This window comes from Gymnoscopelus braueri (assembly GCF_963280865.1).
Source record: "Gymnoscopelus braueri genome assembly, chromosome: 9".
NCBI classification, from domain to species: domain Eukaryota; kingdom Metazoa; phylum Chordata; class Actinopteri; order Myctophiformes; family Myctophidae; genus Gymnoscopelus; species Gymnoscopelus braueri.
This window is the reverse complement of record NC_137610.1, coordinates 29,961,071-29,978,312: the sequence shown is the minus strand read 5'-3', so window position 1 is coordinate 29,978,312 and position 17,242 is coordinate 29,961,071. Positions and strand designations below refer to the sequence as shown.

General features: G+C 36.6%; 1 protein-coding gene across 1 annotated transcript in view; it reads right to left on the bottom strand.

The window, feature by feature from the left end:
• The window catches only part of map1ab (microtubule-associated protein 1Ab), a 50,965-nt gene that overhangs the window by 15,784 nt on the left and 17,939 nt on the right, over window positions 1-17,242 (bottom strand). Inside the window, exons 2-3 of the mRNA XM_080438113.1 lie at window positions 1,451-1,533; window positions 665-802 (exon numbers count right to left, since the gene is read on the bottom strand). The gene's annotated coding sequence lies outside the window, so the exon portion shown is untranslated. The remainder of the gene's footprint in view (window positions 1-664; window positions 803-1,450; window positions 1,534-17,242) is intronic.

The following is a 17,242-nucleotide window of genomic DNA, read 5'->3' as shown; positions in this document are numbered from 1 at the left end:
GTGTGGTGCCCGGCGTCAAGTACTTCGGATATGCGGTTGTCCAGAACCACCGATTCATATATGAATATCCAGTTGATCCAACCGATATGCTCATATATGGGCATCCCAATATATGGTCATATACTTATCAGGGATCACCATGTACGGGCATAGAAGGGACAAGGATTGACAGATACAGAAATCTCTATCGGCATTAAAGGGACACAGGTACTCTGACAAAGCCCCCATCACTATGACTCAGACATATTGGTCAGATCGGTGGTGCGAGTCGTGCGACATAGGTGTGAGGCCCATAGCAGCCCGAAACTCTAGTTTATAAAACCCACAGACACACATAACTGTAACTACTTTCACTTTCAAACATTTTCAGAAATAGCAAAAATAACAGATCTACAAGCTCACAACACATCACGATGAAATGTGTGGTGAGCTTATAGATTAGCTGTGAGCTTGTAGATGTTTGTGACTTTCCATAACACTGTTGTATGACAAAGTAATTGAAAATAATGAAGATACAAGGTTTCTGCCCGACAGCAGCAATATAAATGTAAATGTGTGTGAGTCACCTTTTATAATAACCTATAAACACCAGGGCTGTTTATGTTTGTAATCTCTCACTTTCATCAACGTATGCTATATTTAGCATGATCATGATATGACTCACCCCAGGTTCAGCGAAGACACGTGAAAAAGTCTGGTAGGTGAAAACCCCAGTTTGAAGAAGAAGGTCACCGTGATCTGAGCTCTGGCCACTCAGGACCAAGAGCTTCTGGCCTGCAGGGTCTGTGACCAGAGCCTGGATCTGGGACAGAGAGACAGAGAGAGAGAGAGAGAGAGAGAGAGAGAGAGAGAGAGAGAGAGAGAGAGAGAGAGAGAGAGAGAGAGGAGGTATACAGAAGATGAAGGAAGAGAGATGTTTGAGAGAAGACAAGGACATATTGGGCTAAAGTAGAGGAGAGTAATGCTTAATTATACTCCGCCATACAACAAGGTATAAATATTTAGAGTCTATATAAACAATCAGGACACAAATAGAAAGACAGCAGCTGTGTCGTCAACTAGGGAAATTGCATCTCAATCCTGTCAAAACAAACAAATTTAAGAACCAATTTCAAGAGGAAATAGTAGGAAATTCAAATTGAGAATCGACAAAACGTCGTCCAGGTTTGAACAGCAGCCAACCAAAGAGGTAACAGAGACTAATCAATAAATCAATGTGATGGAGAGAAGTGAAAGATCTGTATCTGTACGTAATCTCTGTAATCACTAAATCCGATTTAGCTCAGTTCAGTCCAGTTGTTTGTTTTCTCATATACTGTAGGAGGACATTTAGGTTACAGAAATGTTTTAATTAATACAAAGTTAAACACAATAATTGAGTAAACAAAAAACTAATTAACAAAACTTAATAGCACCAAAGTCAGTACAAAAACATCTCATAAAGTATTACCTCTGATAAAACAGTGTCCTCTGATGGGTTGACAAGGACAACTGTCTCCAGGACATCACTTCTGTGATGAAGAGTCCTCTGTCCTGTGTGACACAGTTCAAAGAACAACATAAGTGAAAGAGACAGGCACACTATGCTATGCAATCACCACGAACCTGACAAAGTTGTGTGTGTGTGTGTGTGTGTGTGTGTGTGTGTGCATGCTGGGGGGCTTATTTTCCTGCAGTGGTTAGCATTAACCACTTAAACCCTATGATTGAGCGGAGTCTCACTGGGCTCTATACTAGTGTCTTTTCAGTTTTTTTCCTCACTCTACATTAAATATCTTCGCTGAAAATAGCCGATCAGCTCTTAACGTGTGACAACATGTTGGACCACTGCTGTGAGCTTGTCGATCTGCTATTAGTGTGGTGGTGTTTACCTGCAGAAACACACTGCCCTCTTCCTATATTTTGGTGTTTTCTCTGTTTGTTTTGGTAGACGGGGATGTCTTGGGGCAACCAAAACAAACAGTGAAAAACACCAACGTACAGTGAGAGGGCAATCTGTTTCTGCAGGTAAACACCACCCACACTAATTCAGTGGCTGGTATAGAGATAGATTATGGGTAAAATTGTATATATATAGTTTTACTATGTAAACACAGGGCAAAGTTACATACTAATATGCCTTTAAGTACTTTTACTTCCATATTTTACACTAGATGTCCAAAGTCCACCCCGGACGCGGGCCAATTTTACATGGCCCGCAGCTGCCTTCCTTAAATGTATTATTTATGGCCCGCCAGTATAGCGTTTTTAAATTAACATGAGCAGATACTCCGTAGAAATTGCAAGGATTCCTAACCGCTTGTTCCTTGTGTTGTTTCATTCTCAAGATTCTAAAGAAAGGCCATTTCCATGTTATTTATTTACATTTTTGTACACTTTCTCCACACCTGCTGGTGACATTTGACTTTGTTTTGTTCACAGCACAGATGAGTGACTTACATTTGGCTACAAAGGCCAACAAAAGACTTCATATTGCACAGTGGTTAAAGTGGCACTATGTAATTTTCTTTTAATGAATAAAATGTAATTTTGTCCAATCTATTTGTTAGAGTATGTTAATACATTATAACTTATTCAATTGGTGTGGTTGTATTTAGTCTCCCTGCTCTTCTATTGAGACATTTAGATTGCGTCAAAATCCCCTGAGCATGCAGCTCAATGGTAAAAATGTCAGCACTTGCGTGGGAAACTAGGTTCAAATCCGGGGTAGAATAGGAAAGTTACATAGTGCAGCTTTAAATAAAATTTGAGTAATGCGTACATTATGTGACTTTGTTATGATCCAAAGATACAGTATGACAGGAGGTGCAGTCGGCCCTGATGTATGTATGTCCCCCTTTGAAAAACCTTTGTACACCCCTGCTTTACACCACTAGAAAAATCTATTAATCTCATCTCTTTGAGGCAGAGAGAGTTAGTACTCTATGTGAATGTACACGCATACATATCTCTATATGTACACACAGTATATCCTACGGAGCCCCTTAGGGGACATTACTAGGTAGATTGTTTTAAGGGTAGGTACATTATTTTAAGAGCTAGGTAGATTGTTTTAAGGGTAGGTACATTATTTTAAGAGCTAGGTAGATTGTTTTAAGGGTAGGTACATTATTTTAAGAGCTGGTGGTTTATGTTTTCTGGTATGGAAAAAAAAAACATAGGCTATAACATTTTTTTTGAGGGATGAGTTTTTTTTTTTGAGGGATGAGGTATTTTTTTTGAGGGATAAGTTTTTATTTTTGAGGGATGAGTTTTTTTTTTTGAGGGATACATTTTTTTTTTTGAGGGATGAGTTTTTTTTTTTTGAGGGATGAGTTAATTTTTTTGAGGGATGAGGTTTTTTTTTTTGAGGGATGAGTTTTTTTTTTAGGAGGGATGAGTTATTTTTTTTGAGGGATGAGTTTTTTTTTTAGGAGGGATGAGTTTTTTTTTAAAAAGAGGGATGAGGTTAGTTTTTTTTTTCATGCATGACAAAAAAAAAAAACTTTGAAAAAAAAAAAAAACTTGGACAAAAAAAAAATATTATGCCTATCTTGAAAATAAAACCTCTCCTTTTCAAAGTCGCTATTTATAGAATAGTGGAGCGGCTAAGAGAAAAATCGTTCACTTTGTGATGCAAGCATGAAATTTGGTACATTTACTCTTCAAACCCCACTCTTTTCAAAAATACCGCTGGCCACGCAAAATTCCAAAATGGCGGCCCACAAATCCAAGATGTCTGTCCAAAAGTGAGGTTTTTCCTTTATAACTCGAAATGTATTGATTTTAAGCACCATAAATGTATTAAAGTTGAATATAAATTTCGGCATTGTGGATATTTTGGTACCACGTACATGACTGTATCTATTACGGTTCTTGAGATACAGCATATAGGTACTTTTACAGACTCAGGAGAGTAAGAAATGTGCAACATTGATTGTTAATAAGTGAATATGGTGATATTTGGTGTTATTTTCATAACCTGTTATTTTCAGTAGGGTTATAACATACAATTCTAAATCCAAGATGGCGTCCAAGATGGCTGCCATTAACTTGAAGTAATCATATCTTAGCAACTATGATACTTTTTTTTTGGCGTGCATATGTTTTTTGGTCTATGAATCCAATGGGGCCATTGCAGTACAGAATTTAGACGTTGATAAAAGTGGATATTTTGGTACCTAGTGCATGTCTATATCTATTGCGGTTCTTGAGATACAGCTTATAGGTTCTTTTACGGAATCGGGAGAGCATAAAAAAGAGGTTTTGAGTTACACCTCACAGTTGCAACTGCACAGAGCTGTACACATGAGACCCAGTTTATAGCACTTGCACCTGCCACGACAGCCACATTTACAGCCACATTTGGTAAGCTGTTTGCACGTCTTGGCTATTGGAGAGTTGGCTGTCCAGAAGACCTGCCATTCCTCACCAACCTTCTGCCATCCCCAGTCTGCAGGGTCCTCTGCTCCTGGCTGACACTGGGTTGCCTGGGCCCACACACAACCAGCCTGGTAGGCAGCACGCCTGGTGTGTTGGAGCAAAGCTGCTCTGGTTGGTGGGATTGACTCATAAGGCCTCTGCTTTCTGGCAAACATGTCAAACCTGGCCTCATCCACAGTAGCAGCTGTGCTGGATCTGTCATACATTAGGATGACAAACCTCTCCAGAATCTGTAGGTCACAATCCTCCACTGTGGGAGGGTAAATACCCAGTTTGGAGAATACAGGCGAGACCTCTGGGCATATGTCCCATGTCTGCCAAGCAGTTTTCTTGCCTTTGTTGCGGAAGGCTGACACGGTGTCACATCCTGTAAAGGCATGAAAGAATAGCATGCCTTTGACCTTCTCCTGGCCAACAAAATGAAATAGGTCATGCACACTGATCCAGCGCAGGCTCTGACCTTGTCCAAATGCAACCCACATCTGCTGTAGTCCAGCCTCTTGAAGAGCAGCGAAGACACTTGCTAAGATGAGAACATCTGTGTCATTTGCCTTGATCAGGATGGATTGGCTACCATGTTCTGCAGCATGTTTGGCGTGCACAAAGATGCGGCTATCAGCTTGCTATTCTTTCATGCCTTTACAGGATGTGACACCGTGTCAGCCTTCCGCGACAAAGGCAAGAAAACTGCTTGGCAGACATGGGACATATGCCCAGAGGTCTCGCCTGTATTCTCCAAACTGGGTATTTACCCTCCCACAGTGGAGGATTGTGACCTACAGATTCTGGAGAGGTTTGTCATCCTAATGTATGACAGATCCAGCACAGCTGCTACTGTGGATGAGGCCAGGTTTGACATGTTTGCCAGAAAGCAGAGGCCTTATGAGTCAATCCCACCAACCAGAGCAGCTTTGCTCCAACACACCAGGCGTGCTGCCTACCAGGCTGGTTGTGTGTGGGCCCAGGCAACCCAGTGTCAGCCAGGAGCAGAGGACCCTGCAGACTGGGGATGGCAGAAGGTTGGTGAGGAATGGCAGGTCTTCTGGACAGCCAACTCTCCAATAGCCAAGACGTGCAAACAGCTTACCAAATGTGGCTGTAAATGTGGCTGTCGTGGCAGGTGCAAGTGCTATAAACTGGGTCTCATGTGTACAGCTCTGTGCAGTTGCAACTGTGAGGTGTAACTCAAAACCTCTTTTTTATGCTCTCCCGATTCCGTAAAAGAACCTATAAGCTGTATCTCAAGAACCGCAATAGATATAGACATGCACTAGGTACCAAAATATCCACTTTTATCAACGTCTAAATTCTGTACTGCAATGGCCCCATTGGATTCATAGACCAAACAAGAAATGACAAAGTCATAATATACCCGCTTGCGGCAGGCTCATTGTGCAGAATGTCCCAGCCAATGCAACCGGGTGTTGTTAAAACATTTAGAACACGTGCACGCCTTCTCTGTTGCAGCCAGGCCATTATATCTTTGTAGGTTGCAGGTATGAGGGGATATAATTACTTTGTCACTTACTTTAGGCCTATAGAGTAGGTCTACATGTACATAAAGGTTCGTCATCATCAAGACTGGAATACTTTTTAACTCCGTGGCATTATGAACGTCCGAGGATTATGCCTCTGTTCTGAACGATGTTGCCAGATTTGGCGAGAGAAATAAGCAACCAGGTCTATGAAAACAATCTCAAAAGAAATGACTATATATAGGCCACCCAAGCACTTTAAAGTTTAAACCTATATAGAAATACATTGAATATTTGAAAATAGCCGATCTACAAGCTCGTTGTGATCGGCTAGAAAAATCTGGGAAAAAAATGTTTTGAAAATGTATGAATATTTTCCAAATTCACACAGATCTTGCATGGGGGGTTATATGTGACTGGGTACAATGCTTTATGCCGCAAGTTGGCATTTTTCAAAATTGGAACATATTTGAAGAAGATGTGATCATTTGAATCTGGTTATCTATAATAGTGCAAACTGAGATAATCCCTTCTAAAGAATTGTCACTTCGGAGCACCTCTCAGCTCCAGGTAATGGGCGTGAACAATGGGTAATTTATTCAGCCTAGCCACTCCTCTAATCACTCCCCCATTGACACCTTTCAGTCAGCTGTCCACTTTATTTAGTGCCAGGGACCCCCATAGAGGATCTGTGTTGTAAAAAAAAAGGCATAATAAGTAATCATCATCATAATAGATTTAATACAATATTTATTTGAAAATAGCAGATCTACAAGCTCACAATGCATGCTTGTAGATCGGTAATGTTCTAATTGCCGATGTAAGTAAATGTATTGATACAATCCAGTGCTAGTGTTGTATGTGTATATCTATAAAGTAACTAAAGTTTTCAAATAATTGTAGTGGAGTAAAAGTACAATATTTGCCTGTGAGATGTAGTTGAGTAGAAGTAAAAGTACTGATAATTGGAAATACTCCAGTTAAGTAAAAGTACCTCAACTGGTTAATTATAAAAAAAAAAATTTAGCATATTAAGTAATCATCATCATAATAGATTTAATAAAATATTTATTTGAAAATAGCAGATCTACAAGCTCACAATGCATGCTTGTAGATCGGCAATTTTCAAATTGCCGATGTAAGTAAATGTATTGATAAAATCCAGTGCTGGTGTTGTGCTGTGAGAGAAACAAGCTACGAGGTCTATGAAAACAAGCCCAAAAGAAACGACCAGTTTCGCCACTTGAGGTGAAATACATCAGCTATTTTCAAAAAGAGTCTTGAAAGCAAGGCCAAATAAGCAGTGGTGGGAAAAGTACTCAAATTCTCTACTTAAGTAAAAGTACCAATACTGCAATATAAAAATACTCTGTTACAAGTAAAAGTCCAGAATTAAAAATGTACTTGAGTAAAAGTACAAAAGTATTGGCATCAAAATGTACTTGAAGTACCAAAAGTACTAAATATTTGAAAATAGCAGATCTACAAGCTCACAACGCGTCGAATGTGAGCTTAAGTAGAGTACTTGAGTAAATGTACTTAGGTACTTTCCACCACTGCAAATAAACGGCTACATGTCGTCGTGACGTCTTTGTTGAACTGCAACATGGCGTTTGCACTTTGTTCATTTACAGCCTGTACATCTACATAAACGTTCAGATTTGCAATATAAAGTGCTTACCCCATGGCCACGGATGTTACACATCATTTCGGGTGGGTCTAAGTACCCGTATCTTCCGTATTGTTAATTAAAAAGCATTTTATTCCGATCGGCGGCCATTTTCTCATAGAGTTATAATGTGTCAGAGTGCATACACCCCCCAACCGCTACAGCCGCGTAGTTGAGAAAAACGGAGACAATGGCCACCAATCGGATCAAAATGCTGTTTATTCAACGATACGGAAGATACGGGTACTTATGAGGGCCCGTGTATAATTATAACACCCGTAGCCATGAGATAAGCACTTTATATTTTAAATCTGAACGTTTATGTAGATGTACGAGTTGTAAATGGAGAAATGCAAACACCAGGTGTAAGTTCAACCATGACGCTTGACGTCAAGCTAACAATGCTAAAATCGTCGACTAGGCTCGTCACTCCACCGTTGTTTTTGTCCACATCTACAGTGAAATTCTTCCATACAAACGAACATCGAGCGGCCTGTTGTTTAGCTGGAGCCGCCCTCACCAATAGCTGCTGTGTTTGCAACATGTGAGCAACATATATCCGCTATAGCTTGAAGTGCTAATATCTCTCTCTCTCTCTCTCTCTCTCTCTCTCTCTCTCTCTCTCTCTCTCCCCCCGGGGGGGGGGTTAGCAGCTCTGTAGCCTGAGGCTAAGTAAGATGCAATGGTGTAAGGAAGTGCTGGGAGGGGCGAGGGGAGGCGGGTGCTGCAAAGGAGGAGAGGCATTGGCTTAAACGGGAAAGTGTCCCCATTGGCTTAAAGTAGTGAAGGACAGCCAGGACAGCCAATGACAAATAGGTGTCGCATATGTGTCAAGTGGCCCAGCCTGTCTGTAGACCCGCCAGCTTTCAGCAAGCGGGTAAAAACATATGCACGCCAAAAAAAAAGTATCATAGTTGGTAAGATATGATTACTTAAGTTAAGTTAATGGCAGCCATCTTGGACGCCATCTTGGATTTAGAATTGTATGTTATAACCCTACTGAAAATAACAGGTTATGAAAATAACACCAAATATCACCATATTCACTTATTAACAATCAATGTTGCACATTTCTTACTCTCCTGAGTCTGTAAAAGTACCTATATGCTGTATCTCAAGAACCGTAATAGATACAGTCATGTACGTGGTACCAAAATATCCACAATGCCGAAATTTATATTCAACTTTAATACATTTATGGTGCTTAAAATCAATACATTTCGAGTTATAAAGGAAAAACCTCACTTTTGGACAGACATCTTGGATTTGTGGGCCGCCATTTTGGAATTTTGCGTGGCCAGCGGTATTTTTGAAAAGAGTGGGGTTTGAAGAGTAAATGTACCAAATTTCATGCTTGCATCACAAAGTGAACGATTTTTCTCTTAGCCGCTCCACTATTCTATAAATAGCGACTTTGAAAAGGAGAGGTTTTATTTTCAAGATAGGCATAATATTTTTTTTTGGTCCAAGTTTTTTTTTTTTTTTTCAAAGTTTTTTTTTTTTGTCATGCATGAAAAAAAAAACTAACCTAAAAAAAAAATTTCATCCCTCTTTTTTTAAAAAAACTCATCCCTCCTAAAAAAAACCTCATCCCTCTTTAAAAAAAAAAACTCCCCTCCTAAAAAAAAAACCTCATCCCTCTTTTTAAAAAAAAACTCATCCCTCCTAAAAAAAAAACTCATCCCTCAAAAAAAACAACTCATCCCTCAAAAAAAAACCTCATCCCTCAAAAAAAAAAACCTCATCCCTCAAAAAAATTAACTCATCCCTCAAAAAAAAAAACTCATCCCTCAAAAAAAAAAACTTATCCCTCAAAAAAAAAAACTCATCCCTCAAAAAAAAAAACTCATCCCTCAAAAAAAATGTTATAGCCTATGTTTTTTTTTTCCATACCAGAAAACATAAACCACCAGCTCTTAAAATAATGTACCTACCCTTAAAACAATCTACCTAGCTCTTAAAATAATGTACCTACCCTTAAAACAATCTACCTAGCTCTTAAAATAATGTACCTACCCTTAAAACAATCTACCTAGTAATGTCCCCTAAGGGGCTCCGTAATATCCAGAGCAGATGGGTGTTGTGTGAGGACCTCTTTGTGTCAGGTAGGTTTACAGTACCATAATGCATCCTGTCTCATATGTGGGACAAACACTATATAGAGAGACAGGCAGCCCACTGGAGCATCAAGACAAGAACAAAAAGTTGGAAGAGGAAATGGGTCAGAGATGTCTGCTGGCAGCACCATGGATATAACTGGGAATATAAATTACAATGTACTTTATAAATGGATGCACTGTTATCCCTGGGTTATACCAGAACTGAACTGTGTCCTGTATATATAGAATCAAGAGTCAAGAGTTTTTTTTGTTCGTTTTGGCTCTGAATGTTGGAGAACGACAAGCTGTCAACCTTGCACACAAACAGCCGATGGAAAATACTGGGAAAGTTTTGACCCAAACAAACAGCAAACAAGAAAACATGGTGACCATCATTAAGAGAAGGCAATGGAAATTGATTGGGTTGATTTTGCTCTCTGAAAAGAATAGGTTGTCCTGACACCGACTGCCCTTCACTAGACATGGTGTCAAGTGAAGGGCAGTTGTTGTTGTTATGATGCTGACCATCAGGTCGGACCTGTCGGTAAGCGAAAAAGAGGCTGACACAAGAACACCTGGGACAGGACAGTACAGTGGAGGGAGAGCTGAAGACCCTGCATCACATCTGCAGTTCTGTAAAGACACTAGCCCAGCAGAGACAGGAGTGAAACTCCTTTGTTGTTGCCCTACATAAAGGGCAGTAGGTAAGTAATTGAATTAATAACTCGGTAACACTTTAGAATAACTATTCGTTATAAGTAGTCAATAGATCATTCATAAACTGTTAGTTAATGAGTTATTAATGACTTGTTAATCATTTATTAATAGTTAGTTAAGGATTAATAACAGTGCCTTATAACTGCTTAATAGATAATTTATAAACCATTAGTTAATTAGTTATTAATGTCTTGTTAAATGTTTGTTAACAGCTAGTTAAGGAGTTGTAACCATGCCTTATAGATAGTTAATAGATTACTAACAAACTATTAGTTAATGAGTTATCAATGACTTGTTAAATATGTTTCAATAGTAAGTTAAGGATTTATAAATATGCCTTATAGATAGCTAATAGATCACTCACAGAGTATTAGTTAACTGACTTATTAACTGTATGCTTATTATTTATAACTATGTCTTATAAATGCCTTATAACTAGTTAATAGATCATTTATAAACCATTAGTTAATGAGTTACTACTGTTTTGTTCAATATTTGTTAACAGTTAGTTAAGGGGGTATAACTATCCCTTATAGATCATTTATATATTACTCACAAACTATTAGTTAATGACTTGTTAATAGCTTGTTAAATATTTACTACCTGTATGCTAATGATTTATAACTATGCCTTATATATGTTCAAAGGATTATGAACAAGCTATTAGTAAAACACTTACTAATGGCTAGTTAAGTATTTGTTAATAGTTAATATATGTTATTGGGTAGTTATTCTAAAGTTGCAACTATTCCTAATTTACTAACATGAGTTAAGTATTTGTTAATGGTTAATTTATGTTATTGGGTAGTTATTCTAAAGTTGCAACTACTCCTCATTTACTAACATGAGTTAATTATTTGTTAATGGTTAATTTATGTTATTGGGTAGTTATTCTAAAGTTGCAACTACTCCTCATTTACTAACATGAGTTAAGTATTTGTTAATGGTTAATATATGTTATTGGGTAGTTATTCTAAAGTTGCCACTACTCCTCATTTACTAACTATTAACAAATACTTAACTTACCTTTTACAAATCAATTGTTAATGATTTGATTCCCATCTACTAATACCAGAGACACGTTGTACAACAGCAAATGGGTGGTACAGAAATTTGATGTGATATTGTGGACATATTTCGCATTTTGGTACCTCAACCTTGTTCAATATTTTACAAATAAATACCACAGATGAAATAATGAACAATTTATTTTTTAATGAATATGGAAAACAGTACAAAAATAACAAATGCATCCATCTAAAATAACAATAGCAAATAAATAAATAGTCATATCAACAGTAATACAGTAATTCAAAATCAAAAGGAATACCTTCATAATCCCATCATAATCCGCCTTTACAGTTCAGCTTACATATTGCTTTATCCAGTGGATATACAGCACACACATTAGCTTTAGCTTTATAGCAGGCCTTCTGCAGTAAGCAGTATGGCCACAGCAACACCATGTGCTAAAATTGTAGCTATGCTAATATTGTAGCTAACAGGCTAATAAGTGTTCCCAAATTATAAATCTTACTCTTTTCATCAAACAAACAAAAACGAATTCTTTACATTAACTAATAAACACTACAGTCCATACAGTTTTCATGGTTTTGCACTACATCACCTGAAATGCATAAAATAGAATACCCAATGTATACAGCCCCTTCTCTTGTGTCTTGTTCACAATAACTGAACAACATCCTGCTCCTTTCAAAATGAAAGGCAGTTCAGCTTCAGAACTCCATTGAGATACACTGCCATCTACTGACACAAAGTGGTATTGGTACTACACTACAGACTAGCATAGTTGCATGAACTGAACAGTTTTTCTTCATTCAGTAGAAATATCAGATTAGAAATAGTAGATCTACAAGCTCACACTTGAGCTTGTAGATCTGCTATTTCTAATCTGATATTTCTACTGAATGAAGAAAAACTCAAGAAGAATGGCCCTTTTCAATATTCCAGACCATGACTAGAAATGGACTCATAACTGACCCCTGGGTGTTTACTGGGCCTTTTTAGAAGCAATAACCCTCAATTTGAAATTTTGTGAGGTTGCAATTATTTTCTTCAGTTTCTCTTCATTCGCCAGAAATATCAGATCAGGAATAGCAGATCTACAAGCTCACAACAAGTTGCAATGCGTCTTGCTGTGAGCTTGTAGATCTGTCATTTCTTATCTACCCTTTTTGGCAATGTTCCACGTATGTTCCATGTATGTTCCATGTATGATCCATGTATTTTTATCTTATTCTCCTATACAGTTCAGTTCATGCAACTACACTAGTCTGTAGTGTTAGTGTAGTACCAATACCACTTTGTGTCAGTAGATGGCAGTGTGTCTCAATGGAGTTCTGAAGCTGACCTGCCTTTTATTTTGAAAGGAGCAGGATGTTGTTCAGTTATTGTGAACAAGACACAAGAGAAGGGGCTGTATACATTGGGTATTCTATTTTATGCATTTCAGGTGATGTAGTGCAAAACCATGAAAACTGTATGGACTGTAGTGTTTATTAGTTAATGTAAATAATTCGTTTTTGTTTGTTTGATGAAAAAAGAGTAAGATTTATAATTTGGGAACACTTATTAGCCTGTTAGCTACAATATTAGCATAGCTACAATTTTAGCACATGGTGTTGCTGTGGCCATACTGCTTACTGCAGAAGGCCTGCTATAACGCTAAAGCTAATGTGTGTGCTGTATATCCACTGGATAAAGCAATATGTAATCTGGACTGTAAAGGCGGATTATGATGGGATTATGAAGGTATTCCTTTTGGTTATTTCTAATTTCTGTTTTACTGTTGATATGACTATGTCTTTATTTGCTATTGTTATTTTAGATTGATGCATTTGTTATTTTTGTACTGTTTTCTTTATTAATTAAAAATACATTGTTCATTATTTCATCTGTGGTATTTATTTTGTAAAATATTGAACAAGGTTGAGGTACCAAAATGTGAAATATGTCCACAGTATCACATCAAATTTCTGTACCCCCCATTTGCTGTTGTACAACGTGTCTTTGGTATTAGTAGATGAGAATCAAATCATTAACAATTGATTTGTAAAAGGTAAGTTAAGTATTTGTTAATTGTTAGTAAATGAGGAGTAGTGGCAACTTTAGAATAACTACCCAATAACATAAATTAACCATTAACAAATACTTAACTCATGTTAGTAAATGAGGAGTAGTTTAGAATAACTACCCAATAACATAAATTAACCATTAACAAATACTTAACTCATGTTAGTAAATGAGGAATAGTTGCAACTTTAGAATAACTACCCAATAACATATATTAATTATTAACAACTACTTAACTAGCCATTAGTAAGTGTTTTACTAATAGCTTGTTCATAATCATTTGAACATATATAAGGCATAGTTATAAATCATTAGCGTACAGGTAGTAAATATTTAACAAGCTATTAACAAGTCATTAACTAATAGTTTGTGAGTATTATATAAATTATCTATAAGGGATAGTTATACCTCCTTAACTAACTGTTAACACATATTTAGCAAGACATTCGTAACTCATTAACTAATGGTTTATAAATGATCTATTAACTAGTTATAAGGCATTTATAAGACATAGTTATAAATAATCAGCATACAGTTATTAAGTCAGTTAACTAATACTCTGTGAGTGATCTATTAGCTATATATAAGGCATATTTATAAATCCTTAACATACTATTAAAACCTATTTAACAAGTCATTGATAACTAATTAAATAATTGTTTGTCAGTAATCTATTAACTATCTATAAGGCATGTTTACAACTCCTTAACTAGCTGTTAACAAACATTTAACAAGACATTGATAACTCATTAATTAATGGTTTATAAATGATCTATTAAGCAGTTATATGGCATTGTTATTAATCCTTAACTAACTATTAACAAATGCTTAACAAGTCATTAATAACTCATTAACTGACAGTTTATGAATGATCTATTAACTACTTATAACGAATAGTTATTCTAAAGTGTTACCCAGCCTGGTATAAAAGTATCTCCATCACTTGATCAGAAAATCCCACATCATTAACCCATAGAAAACCTGTTATTAGTGAGCTATGTTATTAGTGGTAAAGCCTTCTTAGTTTCAGAGTGAGGTCAACAGGGTTTTGAGGAAAAACAATACAATTGTTTACTAAGAAACCACAGGACTGAGTACCAATCCAGCAGATGGCTGAAGCTGGCATACAATGTCATTGTATATCTCTACAGATATCCTTTGCAACCATGTGTCAGCACTTCATCCATCCATTCAGATGTGAATGTCTTTTAATTCCCTGTTGTTTCAGCACCAAAGCCGCCTCTAATTATAGAGGAGTCTAATAATAGGGGAGATCTCAGTGACTCTGCTACATCCCCTGAGTTTGCAGTGCTATGACATGTTTTTAGAGGGATCTGCATTATCAAAAGCCATTTGCTTTGAAATAACCACTATTCTAAATGGGAATTCTTCTTAAACCGAGTTGCTGATCACCAACAAAGTAGAGATCTATTATGGATTAATGTGACAGCAGAAATAGAAATGTGAGAGCGCTGTTGGTTTGAGATGTTCTCTGCTTTTCTAGTCTCACTCTTTAAAAATATATTGGTAGCACTTGCTATGCATCCCATGTGTATAACGCATTATACACATACTTATAAGGCATTGTAATGCTGATCATAATCATTTATAATGCTTTATAACCATAACTATAACACATTATAAAGCTTATTATAATGACTTGTAAGTTCAAGTATAAATGCATTGTATTATGCTTATACCACATGATGATTACAGTTATAAATATTCATAACAATGTATAATGCAATCATAACACATTATACAGCATGTTATAATGACTTGTATTGTCAAGTATAATACTTCGTAATTGCTCCCCACTTTGTAAAACTTGCTATACAACCCAAAATTAATTCTCATAGTTATATTCCATTATAATCAATTGATAATGCTCTGCTATAATGTATTATAATCACAGTTATAATGCATTATAAGTGATAATATGGCATTATAATTAAAATGCGTTATGACAGTGAGTATAAGGCATTTTAGACATTATAATACAGCATTATTAAATTATCTTAAAGTAACAAATGGCCACTTATAATAATTTATGATCATAGTGTAATGCATTATAACAGTAATTATAATGCATTATTACAGTGATTTAAAGGTGATAAAAATTAATAATAACATCTTATAAAATGATCAAATGTTACAAATGTTCACTTTATATTAACTTATAATCACAGTATAATGCCTAATAAGTGATAATAAGGCATTATGAACGTGATAATAAAGCCTCATCAAATGATCATAAAGTAACAAATGACCACTTATAATTGCAGTGTAATGCATTATAATAATGCATTATAATAATTATGACACATTATAACAGTGATAATAAAGCATTATCAATTGATTACAATGGATTATAACTATGAGAATTAATTTGGAGATGCATAGCAATTGTTTCCAGTTTGGCAGCAATTATGAAGTATTATAACACTTGATACTTATAAGTCATTATAAAATGCCTTATAATGTGTTATGGTTATGGTAATAAAGCATAAGTATGTATGAGCTCTTATAAATCTGATTATACAGGGTTATGTGCAGATTATAATGCCTTATAAGTATGTTCATGATGCGTTATACACATAGAATGCATAGCAAGTGCTACCAATATATTTTTTAAATCTTTGTTGTACGGGAAGTATGTGCTTGCTTAAAGAACAAAAAAACACAAAACAGATATTTGGGTTGGACCACTGCTGGAGAAAATACCAATAATACAAAATGTATCTAGATGTACTGTATATAGATGTGACTGATATCAGTTGCAGCATAGTGGTTTGCGTAATATACAGTAGATTAGTCTTAGGTGTGGCTGTGCTCTGCCATTCTGACATTTCTTAAAATGCAGTTGCGTAGGTGGAAGGCTGAGCAGAAGAATAACTCCACATATATATGACAACATAACCCTGTATCATGGAAAGCATTCAAACACCAAAGAATTGAATAAACAGTGAAAGCAAAAATGCTAAATTAGTTCCATTTGGTGACGGTGCCTTGAGCGCCTGTCCTGAAATACATTATAAAACTACCAACGGGTAGTATACTGTACGTAATACTACCCTAACACTGTCTGCCTCTCAGCTTCTGTCTCAGGATAGTAAAAATACAACGGGGGAGAATGAAGCAGCCATTCTAATGTAAGCTGTTGTTCTGCAGTGCTGCATTGATCGCTTCACTGGCATGATGTAGGAATGCCCGGTTTTATCTAATCCTATCTTAAACATTATGTCTTTATTGCAGTACATTTTGGAGACTGCCGGGAGAGACCGAGGCGATAACAAGTGGCACAAACTGCAACATCAGCATCAATCAATAGTTCATAGCAATGTAAAACAAAAACAACTTGATTATCAGTGCAAAATTACAATTATTATTATTATTATTATTGTTACTGTAGATGAGATGCCTGGCTATATTATTACAGCCCAGATGTAATAATATACATCTGGGCTGTAATAATATACATCTGGGCTGTAATATACATCTGGGCTGTATCCTTTTAGCTCAAAGATAGAAAGGTTAGAGTTAGTTTTGAGGGAACATAGGGCTAAGGGAACATAGGCAGGCTACTGCCAGAGTGCACAAGACATTTGGCGCTGATCGGTCAAACAATTATTTGTCCCGATCATCCCTGGACAAACAAACAAATAGCCAGACAGACGGATCTGTAGACGTCTCGCCTCTTACAGAGCCATGACTTAACAATTTTCTTTTTTAATAATTAATCAGGCTGGTTAGACGATGTGTCGCAC